At 48.1% G+C, this 12,872-nt stretch overlaps 1 long non-coding RNA gene across 1 annotated transcript in view; it reads left to right on the forward strand.

Annotated features, from left to right (window-relative positions):
* Nucleotides 1-2,465: 2,465 nt before the first annotated feature.
* The window catches only part of LOC135051048 (uncharacterized), a 170,013-nt gene continuing 159,606 nt past the window's right edge, over nt 2,466-12,872 (forward strand). The window contains exon 1 of the long non-coding RNA XR_010242010.1: nt 2,466-3,298. This is a non-coding gene — a long non-coding RNA (uncharacterized LOC135051048). The remainder of the gene's footprint in view (nt 3,299-12,872) is intronic.

Genomic DNA, 12,872 nt, shown 5'->3' on the forward strand with positions numbered 1-12,872 from the left:
TGATTATTAAACTGGTGGTCACTTCAGGTCACGTTGCAACTTGCAACTAGTACTCCGAGGCCTAAGCAGACAATCACAAAATATATTATTATACTGGTGGTCAGTGTGGTCACAACAATGGCAGTGTGGCACTGACTCTGGCAGCAAAAGTGTGCACTGTACGTTATATGTACTCCTGAGTCCTGCTCTCAGACTCTAACTGCTCCCTACTGTCAGTGTCTCCCCCACAAGTCAGATAATACACTTACAGTCACACTATCTAATCTATAAATATCACTTCAGCAAGTAGTATAGTAGTATACAGTATAGTAGTACTCCTCCTAATAATGCTCCCCAAAATACTGTGTCTCTCTTCTCTAAACGGAGAGGACGCCAGCCACGTCCTCTCCCTATGACTCTCAATGCACGTGTGAAAATGGCGGCGACGCGCGGCTCCTTATATAGAATCCGAGTCTCGCGATAGAATCCGAGCCTCGCGAGAATCCGACAGCGTGATGATGACGTTCGGGCGCGCTCGGGTTAGCCGAGCAAGGCGGGAAGATCCGAGCCTGCTCAGACCCGTGTAAAAAAACCTGAAGTTCGGGCGGGTTCGGATTCAGAGGAACCGAACCCGCTCATCTCTAGTGTATGTGTGTGTGAGTAAGGTGTAGTGTGTGTGTGTATGTGTGTCCTACTGGCAGGATTTGGCTAGGGGGAGGAATCTACAGGATGTTAGCTTCCCCCTGCATGCTTTTTTGTCACACAGGCTGGGGCAGAGTGGAGGAGGCTGGGCTGCTGGGGACATGAAGGTGATAGTAGCTGCTGGGTCATCCGAGGCCAGGCACACTGCTAGCAGAGCATGTATCAAAGCGGGTGTCTGGCAATTCGGCCTCCAGCGGTGGTGCCAGCTGCTGGTCTTGGTGGGCGGTCAGAGACTCCGGCAGCATTTCCCCCTCCCTGCAGCCTGTCCCCTCTCCACGCTATGTTTACAATGTAAAGCTGTGTTCTTTTAGATTCAAATAGCTGTTATTGAATTGTTGTATGTAGTGACACCACTAGATGGCGCAGATGTATTAAAGATAAAGTAATATCAATAGTAATCGGATGATGGACCTAATTCAGACCTGATTGCTGTGCTGCAAATTACACTGTTCTGCAATCAGATAGTCGCTACCCAGGGGGAGTGAAAATTTGCCGCATGTAAGTGTACGATTGCATGTGTACGCTGTGAGAAACTTCCCCTCAGTCAGCGGACAGCTGCAAAACCGTTCGCATCACACTCCCCATTGAATGTTTTTCCCATTCTGTGCAGTGTGTGCAGTCTGTGCGTAGCTCAATGCTTACTCCTCCAGTGCAAACAAATCAGGCTGATCGGGCCCGCAGCTGATGTCACCCACCCACCCTGAAAACGCTTGGGAACACCAGCGTTTTTCCAGAAACTCCGTAAAAAAGGTCAGTTACTAACCATAAATGTCCTCTTCCTGTCAATCACCTTGCGAACAGCCATGCGATTGAACATTTCACACCATCCTGTCGCTGTTTGGCGACGCACATACGCATTGCCGTGCATAGTAGTTCGATAATCCCCCGCTGTGCAAAAATGCACTGCACCGATCAGGTCTGAATTGGGCCCGATATCTGGTAACATGGGTCAATATCAAATAATGTAAAACAACCAAGAGGTATGGGAAAGGCTGGTATTGGAGGAAGTGGGCAGAAGAGAGGTAGGGAGGATCAAAAAAAAAGAGAAGAAAAAAGAAGTAAGGGTTCGCTGACAATTCTGTAATGAAGGAAAATAAAAGGGAAGACACACAGTATTAGAAAATGTCAAGAGAGATCCTCTTGTGTATTAGACCGCCCAGATCTACAGCAGTTTCCCATGCGTCGTCAGGTAGGGCCAATGGGACCCATCCAGATGTCGTCCAGATGTGATGACCGTCAGAACCCCCAAAGGCAACCTGACACTTGCAGCCACTGAACATTGGGCCTAATTCAGACCTGATGCAGCAGCAAATTTGTTAGCTAACGGGAAAAACTCTGTGCACTGCAAAAAAGGGGGGCAAATATAACGTGCAGAGAATTAGATTTGGTTGGTTATATTGTTTCTGTGCAGGGTAAATACTGGCTGCTTTATTTTTACACTGCAATTTAGATTTCAGTTTGAACACACCCTACCCAAATCTATCTCTCTCTGCACATGTCATATCTGCCCCCCCTGCAGTGCACATGGCTTTGTCCATTAGCTGACAAATTTGTTGCTGCGATCAGGTCTGAATTAGGCCCATTGTCAATAGCTGCTGTTCATAGCTATTAGGCAGTACAATTGCAGGGTAATGACCTGACCATGCAGGGCTCAGTTACACAGGCAGACACAGCAATGCAGTTAATGACAGAGGAGCCACAGATATCACTCCTTTACCCCGAACCAGAAAAGGGAAGGCTGCAGCTGCCCAATGGCAAAATCGTTAATGTGACCACTCCGGATACTGTCCTGGGGTAATGTCAGTTATATAAATTGCTCAGTAGGCAGAGAGAAAGCACCTTGGGATGCAGCACATCTCAGATGGATCTTGGGGAAAATAAGGGTGGCACAATGAGGTGCTTGAACAGTCTGTGTCCGGGACTAGACAAGGGTTGTTCTGGGGCTCATAGTCAATTCCCTGTAGGGGAAAACATTACCCACATGTACCTGGACAAGAGTAGTCAGCGGTGGGCGGTAGGCACAAAACAGCTGCTCATACCTTATAGAGCGGGAGCTTGCTGGTCTGTCCCCGAGTGCAGGCAGGAACCAGGAGATGCAGCCCCAGACACCAACCACAGGGGCCAAACGCATCTCACATGTCCCAGGACTGGAACAAACAGCAGCGTGCTGGATGAGGATAGCTACTGCAGAAAACAAATACAGTGAGGAGACTGTCCGGCCAACTTCCAGCCCAGATAACAATGGGGAGATGGATCGGGAAACTTTGCTGCCAATCACCTCAGGGACCAACCGCATCCCACGTGTTGTGGGACATAGACAATCAGTGGCACGCACTGTGGAGTAATGCAGTGGGGGGTGGGGTGGCAGCCCGTCCGTCTCGCATCCCACACACGAAGAAGGAGGTGTGTGCAGGGGCTCAGCTCACTATCTCCGTTGGGAAGACATGCAGCTTATGTGTCTCGGAGTGATGGTAGCCAGCAGCGCACCCCAGATGTAGAGCAGCAGACTCACTGCGTCCCGTTAGCACCAAAGCACACGGAGGGGTATACCAACATCCAGACCCGATGGCACATGGCACCACAGCAAGGAGGAGGGGATAACCTGAAGAAATAAAAGGTAATTCCGACCCTTCTCGGGGTAATCACACCAAACGTAGTTCAGCGTTCATATAGGCCATCCACACTGATGGCCGGACTCCAGGGGAAGAACAGGGCTCCTTAGGCAATACAACCCTTGTCCGAATCCTCACACTGCTAAGTGTCATTGTATAATGTTACAGCCCCAAGTTCCTCCTAATATAGGTGGATGGAGCCAGATGTATAAGCACGCTGCAGGAGCAAGGCTAAAAAGCAGCCATGCTGGATGGCTGCCCACCGGAAATCCTTCTTTTTTTATTTTTAATCACAAAAGTGTTTCACAAGTTTCACTGTCAATAAAGGGTGTGAGCACCAAGAAGAGGTCTAGTTGAACCTAATGTAATGGTTGATTTTCTTTAGTCACACATATATTCACATTGACTTACTGGTACTTAATTTTAACTTTTATGGGTCACTGTCATCATGTATTAGCAATAGCTACAAGTGTAGTTTAATCTTTTACTATATAGACTTGTCACTATTTGGAATTGCTGGGAGTGACTTTGGTATTGTGGTGCACCACTTAAGGTGATTGTGAAGATACAGGGTTCTTCTAATCACTCAGACACAGAGCCGATGAAACCAAAGTGATGGTTTATTTCTCACAGCACACAGGGATAGATAATTCACAGGAAACAGACGTAAATATAGCCCAGAAAGAGTATACAGGTAGAAGTCCAGATAGTAAGTCCCAGTAGAGGATTAAGGTCCACAGCAATTCCGTGCAGAAGTTCCAGATAAACAAGTCCATACAGCAGAACTATCACTGAGTCCACACAGCAGTGATAGCAGATTAGTCCATGCAGTAGTAGGTACATATAAGTCCACACAGCACTGTTGATGCGTTCCACAAGGTACCCTGGCAGAGAATCACCCCTTAGCCAAAGTCCTGCGACTAACATCCGGAGCTGACCTGCGCAACCTCTTTTAAAACCTTCCAAATGCCCATCATGCAGCGCTCACCTGGGGAGGAGACGCAGGTTCCTGATTGGTGGTATCCCACCTCAGGTATTTCCCTACTCCCTCCCACAGCTGGCCTTCTCCTGCTGACCACATGCTGGGTCAGGCTCCGTGATGTCTGTCAGAGGACAGTAAACAGAAGGGACAATGACAGGGAAATTGGATTAAGTCCTGATTGTCCCCTGTGGAGGAGAAGCTTCAAAGAGACATTACCTGGTCATCAAATGTATTTACTGTGTGACCATATAAGGATCACAGGATGGACTCAATAGGCATAGCAATGATAACCTGTAATAACCTCCTACCAGACTGGCATCCTCCTACAATAACATAACATGGCAGCACTAGGTGCCAGGTCACAGCACACCTGTATTTACCTGGGTAAGATTATAGTACAGAATATATAGTAGAGATGAGCGGGTTCGGTTCCTCGGAATCCGAACCCGCCCGAACTTCATGTTTTTTTTCACGGGTCCGAGCGACTCGGATCTTCCCGCCTTGCTCGGTTAACCCGAGCGCGCCCGAACGTCATCATGACGCTGTCGGATTCTCGCGAGACTCGGATTCTATATAAGGAGCCGCGCGTCGCCGCCATTTTCACACGTGCATTGAGATTGATAGGGAGAGGACGTGGCTGGCGTCCTCTCCATTTAGATTAGAAGAGAGAGAGTGAGATTGATTTGAGACAGAGACACTTGATTTACTGGAGCTTAGGAGTACTGTAGAGAGTGCAGAGTTTAGTAGTGACTGACCACAGTGACCACCAGACAGTGCAGTTTTATTTAATATAATCCGTTCTCTGCCTGAAAAAAACGATACACAGTGACTCAGTCACATACCATATCTGTGTGCACTGCTCAGCCCAGTGTGCTGCATCATCTATGTATATATCTGACTGTGCTCACACAGCTTATAATTGTGGGGGAGACTGGGGAGCAGTGCCAGTTATAGGTTATAGCAGGAGCCAGGAGTACATATTATTAAAATTAAACAGTGCACACTTTTGCTGCAGGAGTGCCACTGCCAGTGTGACTGACCAGTGACCTGACCACACTGACCACCAGTATAGTTAGTAGTATACTATATTGTGATTGCCTGAAAAAGTTAAACACTCGTCGTGTGACTTGTGTGGTGTTTTTTTTTTTTATTCTATAAAAAACTCATTCTGCTGACAGACAGTGTCCAGCAGGTCCGTCATTATATAATATATACCTGTCCGGCTGCAGTAGTGATATATATATATTTTTTTTATATCATTATTTATCATCCAGTCGCAGCAGACACAGTACGGTAGTTCACGGCTGTAGCTACCTCTGTGTCGGCACTCGGCAGTCCATCCATAATTGTATACCACCTACCCGTGGTTTTTTTTTCTTTCTTCTTTATACATACATACTACATCTCTTTATCAACCAGTCTATATTAGCAGCAGACACAGTACAGTAGTCCACGGCTGTAGCTACCTCTGTGTCGGCACTCGGCAGTCCATCCATAATTGTATACCACCTACCCGTGGTTTTTTTTTCTTTCTTCTTTATACATACATACTACATCTCTTTATCAACCAGTCTATATTAGCAGCAGACACAGTACAGTACGGTAGTCCACGGCTGTAGCTACCTCTGTGTCGGCACTCGGCAGTCCGTCCATAATTGTATACCACCTACCCGTGGTTTTTTTTTCTTTCTTCTTTATACATACATACTACATCTCTTTATCAACCAGTCTATATTAGCAGCAGACACAGTACAGTAGTCCACGGCTGTAGCTACCTCTGTGTCGGCACTCGGCAGTCCATCCATAATTGTATACCACCTACCCGTGGTTTTTTTTTCTTTCTTCTTTATACATACATACTACATCTCTTTATCAACCAGTCTATATTAGCAGCAGACACAGTACAGTACGGTAGTCCACGGCTGTAGCTACCTCTGTGTCGGCACTCGGCAGTCCGTCCATAATTGTATACCACCTACCCGTGTTTTTTTTTCTTTCTTCTTTATACATACATACTACATCTCTTTATCAACCAGTCTATATTAGCAGCAGACACAGTACAGTAGTCCACGGCTGTAGCTACCTCTGTGTCGGCACTCGGCAGTCCATCCATAATTGTATACCACCTACCCGTGGTTTTTTTTTTTCTTTCTTCTTTATACATACTACATCTCATTATCAACCAGTCTATATTAGCAGCAGACACAGTACGGTAGTCCACGGCTGTAGCTACCTCTGTGTCGGCACTCGGCAGTCAGAACATAATTGTATACCACCTACCCGTGTTTTTTTTTTCTTTCTTCTTTATACATACTACATCTCATTATCAACCAGTCTATATTAGCAGCAGACACAGTACGGTAGTCCACGGCTGTAGCTACCTCTGTGTCGGCACTCGGCAGTCCATCCATAATTGTATACCACCTACCCGTGGTTTTTTTTTCTTTCTTCTTTATACATACTACATCTCATTATCATCCAGTCTATATTAGCAGCAGACACAGTACAGTACGGTAGTCCACGGCTGTAGCTACCTCTGTGTCGGCACTCGGCAGTCCGTCCATAATTGTATACCACCTACCCGTGGTTTTTTTTTTCTTTCTTCTTTATACATACTACATCTCATTATCAACCAGTCTATATTAGCAGCAGACACAGTACGGTAGTCCACGGCTGTAGCTACCTCTGTGTCGGCACTCGGCAGTCCATCCATAATTGTATACCACCTACCCGTGTTTTTTTTTCTTTCTTCTTTATACATACATACTACATCTCTTTATCAACCAGTCTATATTAGCAGCAGACACAGTACAGTAGTCCACGGCTGTAGCTACCTCTGTGTCGGCACTCGGCAGTCCATCCATAATTGTATACCACCTACCCGTGGTTTTTTTTCTTTCTTCTTTATACATACATACTACATCTCATTATCATCCAGTCTATATTAGTAGCAGACACAGTACAGTACAATAGTCCACGGCTGTAGCTACCTCTGTGTCGGCACTCGGCAGTCCATCCATAATTGTATACTAGTATCCATCCATCTCCATTGTTTACCTGAGGTGCCTTTTAGTTGTGCCTATTAAAATATGGAGAACAAAAATGTTGAGGTTCCAAAATTAGGGAAAGATCAAGATCCACTTCCACCTCGTGCTGAAGCTGCTGCCACTAGTCATGGCCGAGACGATGAAATGCCAGCAACGTCGTCTGCCAAGGCCGATGCCCAATGTCATAGTACAGAGCATGTCAAATCCAAAACACCAAATATCAGTAAAAAAAGGACTCCAAAACCTAAAATAAAATTGTCGGAGGAGAAGCGTAAACTTGCCAATATGCCATTTACCACACGGAGTGGCAAGGAACGGCTGAGGCCCTGGCCTATGTTCATGGCTAGTTGTTCAGCTTCACATGAGGATGGAAGCACTCAGCCTCTCGCTAGAAAACTGAAAAGACTCAAGCTGGCAAAAGCACCGCAAAGAACTGTGCGTTCTTCGAAATCCCAAATCCACAAGGAGAGTCCAATTGTGTCGGTTGCGATGCCTGACCTTCCCAACACTGGACGTGAAGAGCATGCGCCTTCCACCATTTGCACGCCCCCTGCAAGTGCTGGAAGGAGCACCCGCAGTCCAGTTCCTGATAGTCAGATTGAAGATGTCAGTGTTGAAGTACACCAGGATGAGGAGGATATGGGTGTTGCTGGCGCTGGGGAGGAAATTGACCAGGAGGATTCTGATGGTGAGGTGGTTTGTTTAAGTCAGGCACCCGGGGAGACACCTGTTGTCCGTGGGAGGAATATGGCCGTTGACATGCCTGGTGAAAATACCAAAAAAATCAGCTCTTCGGTGTGGAAGTATTTCACCAGAAATGCGGACAACATTTGTCAAGCCGTGTGTTCCCTTTGTCAAGCTGTAATAAGTAGGGGTAAGGACGAGTTCTCTCCTGCCTGGGATTCCTCCGATGCATCCTTGCGTGTAACGCCTACTGCTGCTGGCGCTGCTGTTGTTGCTGCTGGGAGTCGATGGTCATCCCAGAGGGGAAGTCGTAAGCCCACTTGTACTACTTCCAGTAAGCAATTGACTGTCCAACAGTCCTTTGCGAGGAAGATGAAATATCACAGCAGTCATCCTGCTGCAAAGCGGATAACTGAGGCCTTGACAACTATGTTGGTGTTAGACGTGCGTCCGGTATCCGCCGTTAGTTCACAGGGAACTAGACAATTTATTAAGGCAGTGTGCCCCCGTTACCAAATACCATCTAGGTTCCACTTCTGTAGGCAAGCGATACCGAGAATGTACACGGACGTCAGAAAAAGACTCACCAGTGTCCTAAAAAATGCAGTTGTACCCAATGTCCACTTAACCACGGACATGTGGACAAGTGGAGCAGGGCAGGGTCAGGACTATATGACTGTGACAGCCCACTGGGTAGATGTATGGACTCCCGCCGCAAGAACAGCAGCGGCGGCACCAGTAGCAGCATCTCGCAAACGCCAACTCTTTCCTAGGCAGGCTACGCTTTGTATCACCGCTTTCCAGAATACGCACACAGCTAAAAACCTCTTACGGCAACTGAGGAAGATCATCGCAGAATGGCTTACCCCAATTGGACTCTCCTGTGGATTTGTGGCATCGGACAACGCCAGCAATATTGTGTGTGCATTAAATATGGGCAAATTCCAGCACGTCCCATGTTTTGCACATACCTTGAATTTGGTGGTGCAGAATTTTTTAAAAAACGACAGGGGCGTGCAAGAGATGCTGTCGGTGGCCAGAAGAATTGCGGGACACTTTCGGCGTACAGGCACCACGTACAGAAGACTGGAGCACCACCAAAAACTACTGAACCTGCCCTGCCATCATCTGAAGCAAGAAGTGGTAACGAGGTGGAATTCAACCCTCTATATGCTTCAGAGGTTGGAGGAGCAGCAAAAGGCCATTCAAGCCTATACAATTGAGCACGATATAGGAGGTGGAATGCACCTGTCTCAAGTGCAGTGGAGAATGATTTCAACGTTGTGCAAGGTTCTGATGCCCTTTGAACTTGCCACACGTGAAGTCAGTTCAGACACTGCCAGCCTGAGTCAGGTCATTCCCCTCATCAGGCTTTTGCAGAAGAAGCTGGAGACATTGAAGGAGGAGCTAACACGGAGCGATTCCGCTAGGCATGTGGGACTTGTGGATGGAGCCCTTAATTCGCTTAACAAGGATTCACGGGTGGTCAATCTGTTGAAATCAGAGCACTACATTTTGGCCACCGTGCTCGATCCTAGATTTAAAACCTACCTTGGATCTCTCTTTCCGGCAGACACAAGTCTGCTGGGGTTGAAAGACCTGCTGGTGAGAAAATTGTCAAGTCAAGCGGAACGTGACCTGTCAACATCTCCTCCTTCACATTCTCCCGCAACTGGGGGTGCGAGGAAAAGGCTCAGAATTCCGAGCCCACCCGCTGGCGGTGATGCAGGGCAGTCTGGAGCGACTGCTGATGCTGACATCTGGTCCGGACTGAAGGACCTGACAACGATTACGGACATGTCGTCTACTGTCACTGCATATGATTCTCTCAACATTGAAAGAATGGTGGAGGATTATATGAGTGACCGCATCCAAGTAGGCACGTCACACAGTCCGTACTTATACTGGCAGGAAAAAGAGGCAATTTGGAGGCCCTTGCACAAACTGGCTTTATTCTACCTAAGTTGCCCTCCCACAAGTGTGTACTCCGAAAGAGTGTTTAGTGCCGCCGCTCACCTTGTCAGCAATCGGCGTACAAGGTTACATCCAGAAAATGTGGAGAAGATGATGTTCATTAAAATGAATTATAATCAATTCCTCCGCGGAGACATTGACCAGCAGCAATTGCCTCCACAAAGTACACAGGGAGCTGAGATGGTGGATTCCAGTGGGGACGAATTGATAATCTGTGAGGAGGGGGATGTACACGGTGATATATCGGAGGATGATGATGAGGTGGACATCTTGCCTCTGTAGAGCCAGTTTGTGCAAGGAGAGATTAATTGCTTCTTTTTTGGGGGGGGTCCAAACCAACCGTCATATCAGTCACAGTCGTGTGGCAGACCCTGTCACTGAAATGATGGGTTGGTTAAAGTGTGCATGTCCTGTTTATACAACATAAGGGTGGGTGGGAGGGCCCAAGGACAATTCCATCTTGCACCTCATTTTTCTTTTCTTTTTCTTTGCGTCATGTGCTGTTTGGGGAGGGTTTTTTGGAAGGGCCATCCTGCGTGACACTGCAGTGCCACTCCTAGATGGGCCCGGTGTTTGTGTCGGCCACTAGGGTCGCTTATCTTACTCACACAGCTACCTCATTGCGCCTCTTTTTTTCTTTGCGTCATGTGCTGTTTGGGGAGGGTTTTTTGGAAGGGCCATCCTGCGTGACACTGCAATGCCACTCCTAGATGGGCCCGGTGTTTGTGTCGGCCACTAGGGTCGCTTATCTTACTCACACAGTCAGCTACCTCATTGCGCCTCTTTTTTTCTTTGCGTCATGTGCTGTTTGGGGAGGGTTTTTTGGAAGGGCCATCCTGCGTGACACTGCAGTGCCACTCCTAGATGGGCCCGGTGTTTGTGTCGGCCACTAGGGTCGCTTATCTTACTCACACAGTCAGCTACCTCATTGCGCCTCTTTTTTTCTTTGCGTCATGTGCTGTTTGGGGAGGGTTTTTTGGAAGGGCCATCCTGCGTGACACTGCAGTGCCACTCCTAGATGGGCCCGGTGTTTGTGTCGGCCACTAGGGTCGCTTATCTTACTCACACAGTCAGCTACCTCATTGCGCCTCTTTTTTTCTTTGCGTCATGTGCTGTTTGGGGAGGGTTTTTTGGAAGGGACATCCTGCGTGACACTGCAGTGCCACTCCTAGATGGGCCCGGTGTTTGTGTCGGCCACTAGGGTCGCTTATCTTACTCACACAGCTACCTCATTGCGCCTCTTTTTTTCTTTGCGTCATGTGCTGTTTGGGGAGGGTTTTTTGGAAGGGACATCCTGCGTGACACTGCAGTGCCACTCCTAGATGGGCCCGGTGTTTGTGTCGGCCACTAGGGTCGCTTATCTTACTCACACAGCGACCTCGGTGCAAATTTTTGGACTAAAAATAATATTGTGAGGTGTGAGGTATTCAGAATAGACTGAAAATGAGTGTAAATTATGGTTTTTGAGGTTAATAATACTTTGGGGATCAAAATGACCCCCAAATTCTATGATTTAAGCTGTTTTTTAGGGTTTTTTGAATAAAACACCCGAATCCAAAACACACCCGAATCCGACAAAAAAAATTCGGTGAGGTTTTGCCAAAACGCGGTCGAACCCAAAACACGGCCGCGGAACCGAACCCAAAACCAAAACACAAAACCCGAAAAATTTCCGGCGCTCATCTCTAATATATAGGCTAATGGATGAACACACACATGGGGTAATAGTGACACAAGCCAGAGAGACATGGGAACAGAAGGAATAAAAAGTACATTAAACGCTATAAAGATTGAAACACCACAAATACAGTATTAGCCCCTGCCTATATCTTTACAGTGATGATATGGATAGTGTGAAGTGGGTGCAAGCTGGCAAGTTTCTGGCTTCTGCGGTAACTACCAACTCAAACCATGCCCCAGCAGAGAGGAAAGGATTCTACACAACCAGGCTAGTATGCACAAGACTGAATTATTTCATTTACCTGACCCCAGATGAAGGGCAGCAAGATGTTGTAATAAATTAAAGCATACTTGCCTACTCTCCCGGAATGGCCGGGAGGCTCCCGAAAATCGGGTGACCCTCCCGGCCCCCCGGAAGAGCAGGCAAGTCTCCCGGAATCAGGGGTCCCCCTGCCCGTCCGCCCACTTAGTGTGTAAAATGGGCGGTCCGGGCAGTTGATGACGCGATTCTTGCTGAATCGCGTCATCATAGCCACGCCCCCTGCAGTGTAATGCTGGGGAACACGGCATTACAGAGCGGGGGGCGTGGCTTAAAGGATGTGGCACGGTAACTCCGCCCCCATCCCACCCTGCTCCACCCCCGTCCCGCCTCCGGTCCACCTCCTCCCCACGTCACAGCCCTCCCCTGCCCCCCTGCTGAGCCGACCTGGCTGCTCTCTCCCACAGAGAGCAGCCAGAATGTCGGCATGTATGAATTAAAGACTTACATGTACATTTAGTTCACACCAAAAATAAACGTAGTCTCCTGATTATTGGTAGTTTTATCACTAATGAGAAAACATGCTGTAATAGTTATGGCCTATCTACTACCAATAGAATCAGTGGAGGATTTACCACAAGCAACCAAAGCAGCTGCTTAGGGCCTTGTTGGTCCCAGGGCTGTATAAAGGGGTGTAGTATGGCTGACCGGCGGTCTCCTGACCGCCGGTCAGCTTACCGACGCCGGGATCCCGGCAGCATACCGACGCCGGGATCCCGGCGGGGAGAGGCGAGTGCAGCAAGCCCCTTGCGGGCTCGCTGCGCTCGCCACGCTGCGGGCTCGGTGGCGACCTACGGTCGCCACGGGTTCTATTCCCACTCTATGGGTGTCGTGGACACCCACGACTGGAAATAGTCCCTGTTGGTCGGCATGCCGACCATCGGGATAGTGGG

The sequence above is a fragment of the Pseudophryne corroboree genome, chromosome 2 (assembly GCF_028390025.1).
Source record: "Pseudophryne corroboree isolate aPseCor3 chromosome 2, aPseCor3.hap2, whole genome shotgun sequence".
Lineage (NCBI taxonomy): Eukaryota > Metazoa > Chordata > Amphibia > Anura > Myobatrachidae > Pseudophryne > Pseudophryne corroboree.